This window comes from Manacus candei, unplaced genomic scaffold (assembly GCF_025592945.1).
Source record: "Manacus candei isolate 608988 ecotype Guabito, Panama unplaced genomic scaffold, ASM2559294v1 h1tg000050l, whole genome shotgun sequence".
In the NCBI taxonomy this organism is placed as follows: Eukaryota; Metazoa; Chordata; class Aves; order Passeriformes; family Pipridae; genus Manacus; species Manacus candei.
Window position 1 is genome coordinate 34,383,869 of NW_026138098.1, and position 6,000 is coordinate 34,389,868.

General features: G+C 53.4%; 1 protein-coding gene across 1 annotated transcript in view; it reads right to left on the minus strand.

The window, feature by feature from the left end:
* Positions 1 to 4,687, minus strand: part of CDH23 (cadherin related 23) — a 194,755-nt gene extending 190,068 nt beyond the window's left edge. Inside the window, exon 1 of the mRNA XM_051800244.1 lies at positions 4,424 to 4,687. The gene's annotated coding sequence lies outside the window, so the exon portion shown is untranslated. The remainder of the gene's footprint in view (positions 1 to 4,423) is intronic.
* Between the last annotated feature and the right edge of the window lie 1,313 nt (positions 4,688 to 6,000).

Genomic DNA, 6,000 nt, shown 5'->3' on the forward strand with positions numbered 1-6,000 from the left:
ACAGCAACAGAGTTTGGCTTAAAGAAAAAAAGAGGGAGGAAAAAAAGGGGGGGGGAAAGAAGGGTGGGAATTCTTGCTTTGGGAGAAAGTAGAAAGCTGAATGCAGTGAAGTGACACACAGAGTCTGGTCTCACAAGACAGGAATCTCTCTCCAGGCTCTTAAAAAATATACAGAAATGGACAAAGAGGCAAATGTAAGGATGCTGAAGGCCTGACTCCAAGCCTGCTCAGGAATGGGATGCCAGACACTTTCTTCTTGTGCCCTGCCTGGAAGAGGAAGGCTTCCCTCTGACTGAGGGTGGGCAGCAGCCTGGCTGGACTTCCAAGCACTGCCATCAAAACGACGCAGGAGTGTCCAACATGCTCCAGCTGCCACACATTATTTGTGAGCACAACTGTACCACTGCCACCGATCCCGGGGCACTCCTGCCTGCGCCGCGTCAGACGCGCTGGGTTTGGGGGTTTAGAGGGAAAAAAGAAGAGAAGACGTGTGAAGTAGAATTAAAGAGAAAAAAGAAAAGAGGCATGTGCTGGCAGGGACTGGCACAGCACCTCCCTCTGTGCCACGTTCAGGTGCAGCTTTCAACGTGAGCATCACCTTTTTGCGGCAGGAGGGAGCACGGCCCAAGCGTCACCCTAAGAGATCCCCCCGTGACAGCGTGAGCGACACGATAAAGAATTCAGCATCAACCCCAAGAGCAAGTCATCAGCCTCAGAGCCACCAGCTCTTCACAATCAGCCACCAAACTGCCTTTTAAAGCCCTGCCAAAGAGGATGGGTGAGTTATTCAACTCCATCTCCCTTGGTCAACACTCAGCGCAGCAGACACCGCTCCCAGCCCAGGACCTGGGTTGTGCGTGCACCTGGGATCTCATCCCATCTCCCTGCCTCCAGCTACTCCTAAGCTCCGTGCTGGATGTTTACATTGCTAAAAAGAAGCAACAAGGCTGTTTGCTTGGAATTATGGTGACTGGAATGGCAGACCTTAAAAAGAGTGGGAAATAGGGATGCTTCAGAGGGAGGGGAAAAAAATACAACAACCCTAAGAAAACCCACAAAAAACCCTTCACACTGAGCAACCAGAGCTGCAAAGGCTCTCAGGCCATTTCTTTCCTCGTCCAAATCAAGAGGGAAGTGTCCTTGCTGCTTCCACACAAAGCTCACTTAACTTCCAGTGAGAGGCACTTTGCTGCTCCAGACCTTTTCAAGGCCCGCTGGCTGTTCCAGCTGAGAACAGGGAAGCTTTGCCTGATGGAGCAACACTGCGGGCACGCTGGGGCCAATCACTCGTTGCCTGGAATTGCAGGATCAGGGAGAAAACGAAGTGGGAGAGCCAGCACAGGGAAAGGGAGATAGGGATACTTGGGAGGCATCCCCTGATCCTGAAGAGCAGCCCTGGAGAGCAGAGATTGAACAGAAAGACAAAGGCTTTCAGCAGAGATGGAGTTATTTGGATTAATGGCAGTAGTTCATCACCGGTGACAGGTTTGTTCATGCAAGCCCTCCTGAGACCCCAGATGGGGCTGAGGACCCTCAAAGCTGTTCAGTCTCTCTCCTACATGCCTTTTCCATAGGTGCAGCAGCCCAGGCTCCAGCATATCCCTCTATTTCCATCAGGAATTTGCCCCCAGTGCCCCTCTCTCCCCAGCGTACTCCAAGCAGAACTTCTTTCTGCCCCAGAGAGCAGCTGTTATATCAAACACACAGATCAGGGCAAAGCAATTCAGGCTCTGGCAGAGGCTCTGGAAGGGACAGCACAGCCCTCCCACACCCAGAGCAGTTTCCATTGCAAGACACAGCCAGCAAGGTCCTTGTTCCCAGGACACGGGTTCAAAGGGATGCTTCTGGGAGGCTGCCTGGCAAAAGAGACCATGTGTGCCCAGGATTGCCCCTCTGGTTGGAAGGGACCTTAAAAACCATCCAGTGCCACCTCTTGCCATGGCCAGGGACACCTTCCACTAGACTGAGTTGCTCCAAACCCCGTCCAACCTGGCCTTGGACACTTCCAGGGATGGGACAGCCACAGCTTCTCTGGGCAACCTGTGCCAGGGCCCCACTGCCCTCACAGGGAAGGATTTCTTCCCAGTATCTAATTTTCACTTTCGTGGACTGAAAGCCACCAGGCTCCACAACCAAGTGTTTCCTGCCCAGAGTTAGAGCTCAGCACAGCCCGTGGATAAATGCTATTCCAGTCCCTGCCACAGCATCCTGGTCCTTACCAGACCACTGGCAAGATCCAGGTCATCTGCAAGATTTGGGTGAGTCTTAACCACTGGGATTCCCGATTTCTCCCCATTTCAGCTGCAGAATCTATACACTGAAATAGAGTCGGATAACAACGTAACAATGAAGGCAGGAATTGTCGCCTTTGTAGGTCTTGGACCTTGAAAGCCCAAAACGAACCCTAGTTCTCCTGCAACATTATTAAAAGTCTTAACTGGAAGAAGCAAGACATTGTACTGGGAAAAAAAAACAAAGAAGTTTAGGTTGCACATGGAACTGTTCATGCTCCCAAAGCAAAGCTCTAGCTCAATTAGCCCGGCTGCAATATCCTGGCTGCGAGCAGCTGGGATGTTTTACACCCTAATAAGAGGTCACAGCCCCTCATCAAGACAATCCCATATCCTAAAGCTTCTTAAATTCAAAAATAATCTGTGCTCCAGACCATCTGCACAGAACATCTAAGAAACTTCATAAATTAAATCCTTTTTAAGTTAAGAGGTCCTCATCACCCCGGCTGCTCCAGGGGTGTGCTCTGAAGGGGATTGCAGTGCCCTTTTCCTTTGCACACTCCCACTGGGTCAGCAGAGAAACTGCCATGCCATGGACATTACTCTGGAGATTATTGCAGCTGGGCAGCCAGAAAATAGTTTTGGTGCTGCCTCCATCCCTGCTGTATCCAGGGGATGCTCCTGGGAGGGACGTGCAGCCCCTTGGCACATGGGCTGGGTGCCCTTACCAGGCTCAGCCACAGCAGCCAAGCTCCACAGCTCCCACCTCTTTCAAACACTGCCGTTCCCACTTATCACCAAAAAAAATCTGAAACGACGAGAGCTCATCAATTTTTACCGTTCCCCACAAAGAGAGTGTTTTACAACCTGGTCTTCAGACAAACCAACGTATATTTTCACTACACAATCTTGACTTGTGCTACAAAACCTCCGGTTTACCTTCCTAAACAAGAGGGAGGAAGGCGGTAAAGGAAAATGGAATTGCAAAGGGATTTCTCCTCCCCGAGTTCCCCAGGACAGGGGGGAAGGAGAGACAACCATAAAACTCACTCTGTCAAAACACCCACCTGGATTTTCGCAAATGCCAGTTTCCCATGGGAATACCTTATCCCCCTCATCCCTCCCCCCCCAAAAAAATAAATTTAAAACATTTTTAATGCACCGGCTCTATCTCGTGCCGAGGCTACATTGCACGAGGTATCCCAGGCTGCTGCAGGACGCACCGGGAAGATCCGGGGAAGGAGCCTGGCTTGTTGCGCGCAGCCTCCGGCAGCTCCGGCAGCCCTCCTGACCCCCTGGACATCCCTCCTGCCCAGGGAATCTGCTGCCAGACACGGCTTTGCCCCCAGCACAGGGGGGAAAAAAAACAATCCAACAATAAGGAAAACGTGCATCAGCATAGGAAATGTCCCGTTCCAGCATCCCCTTCCCGGAAAACACCGGTGGATAAGAGAGAAGCAGCAGCTTGGGGAAACGAGAGTGGCTGGCAAGGTGGTCAAGAGAACATGTATTTAAAGAAAAGAGGATTGCGGGGTTTGTGGAGGATGAAGGAAAAGAGCAGCAAGTCAAGAATCGTGGGGTTGGGGGGAAATTCCAAATAAAGTGTTTTCTGAAGAGATTCAGCGTTTTAAAACGCTGCTTTCCTATTAAATAATGTTTTGAGGGGGTTTAAAAATCCCACCGCTCCCATTGCGGCTCAGCCCCCACTCGCGGCTGCGGCGCAGCATTCCCACGTCTGGGAAGAAGTTCGGCCCCGGCTTATCCCAGAAACTTTGCAGCTTCTCAGCAGCCCAAACTGCAAATTAGAGACGGGGATGGGGGAGGGAGGGGGCACCGCGTTTGCCTCCCTCGGGGGCAGGACAGCAGATCCCATCACACATTTACAGCATTAGTTTTGGGAAAAGGGGAGAAAGGTTGGGCTCCCCCTTCTCCTGCCGCTGAAACCACCGCGCTGAGCGACTCCCCGCGCTCCAAAACAATATTAATAATGGCAGGGCTCACCCCCCCAAAAAGCTGTCCCCTCAGCGAAAGCAAATCAAGGAGGTTTGGCAAGAGGGACCCCGCGCAAAGCCGCCCCCCGGCAAAGGGAAGGGGTGATGCCGAAGCCTCCGCGCATCCTCCTCGCCCCCCCCTCCGCACCCCTCCCAAATAAAGAAATACACGAGGAATAAGGAAAAGCGGCGGGGCATTACCTGCGGTGGATGTGTCGGGGTCCGGTGTCAGCGGCGACCCCCCATTGCTCCCCCCCCGCCGCCCTGGAGCCGCGTGAGCCGCCGCGGGAGGAGGAGGAGGAGGAGGAAAGGGAGGGGAAAGGAAGGAGCCCGAGAGGAGCTGACGCGGGCGGCGCAGCGCCCCTTGCCCAGGTATCGAGGATTTCAGCGCCGGCTCCACCTTCCACCCCTTCTGATCCCTCCCTGGGGACTCCCAGCCCCCCAAATCCCAGGATCGCCCCTCAAGCCCAGGGCTCGCCCCCCCCCCCCGCCCCCAGACAGCGGTTGCTTCAAATACAACTTCAGCCCGAGGCAGGCGCTGGTTACTCGAAGTTCAACTCAGCCTCGGTGGCTTGAATTATTTTTTTTTTCTTGTTAATATTATTATTATTTATCCGCCCCGTGTGCAACAGCAGCCGGCAGGACCCGGAGCACGTAAATCATACATGAGCGGGAAGGCGATCCGGGCACGTTGTGCCAAGAGAGCCGCAATGTCCCTCCCCAGCTCCTCTCCCCCGGGCACCCGAAGCCTCCTCGGTTTCCACAGACACCGTGTTGTATTTGCCGTGCTGCTGATCCACATTTCCAACTAACCCTTCTTGCCACTGCTCCTCCCCAACCCCATGCCCTCCCAGCTTTCCTAAATCTGGCAGGACATTCCTGCCTCCAGCCCTGAGACCTCCCTACAAGCCAAATCTCACTGCTACACCCCATTTCTTGCCTTCTCGGAAGCAACAAAGCCATAAAAAGCCACCTGCAGTCACATCAATCCTCATGCCGAGGGGGTGACTCCATGTCCCTGAATCCCAGGAGGGTCAGGGCTTTGGGTCCTGCCCTGCTACACACACCAGCCTCCCACCACGGGGGACTTGGAGGAGCTTTACCATCCCACCAGACCCCATCGTGACCTCTTTAATTAAAACACTAAGCAAGTGCAGTTTGTGCTGCTAAAGCCCATCTTTGAGCCTTGCCTGGGAATCCCAGAATCCTATAATGGTTTGGTTTGGAAGGGACATTAAAAATCATCTCATTCCAACCCCCCCTGCCATGGGCAAGGGCATCTTCCTCTAGACCACGTTGCTCCAAGCCCCATCCAACCTGGCCCTGAACACTTACAGGGATATGGGGGGGCCTTCCCCTCTACTCACCTCAACACCTCTCCTCCTGGAGCATCAGTAGGCAAATACCTCTACAGGAACAGGAGGGGGTAATTATGCCTTTGCCTCCCTTGAGCAGCTTTGGCTAATTATGCAATTAGCACAGGGCTGATTGGTTTGAATTGGGCGGAGGTCTGGTCCTGGTGCTCTCCCCTCAGCCCTGGCACACCTGCAGCTGCTTAGGGGTTAAAAACCAAAGGCCCTGGCAAACAGGTGAGTGCCATGAGCTCCCTAATGAAGGTGCCAGCACATAATTTCCTCTCATCACAGCTGGGCTGTGTTGGGTTTGTTAAGGAGTTGCCCTCCCCAGTTTGCACTGAAGATGGAGGTCACAAGGAGGGCAAAGAGTGGGGCTGTTACCAGTGTGGGGCTCTGAGCATCCTGCTGAGCTGAGCCCATTGC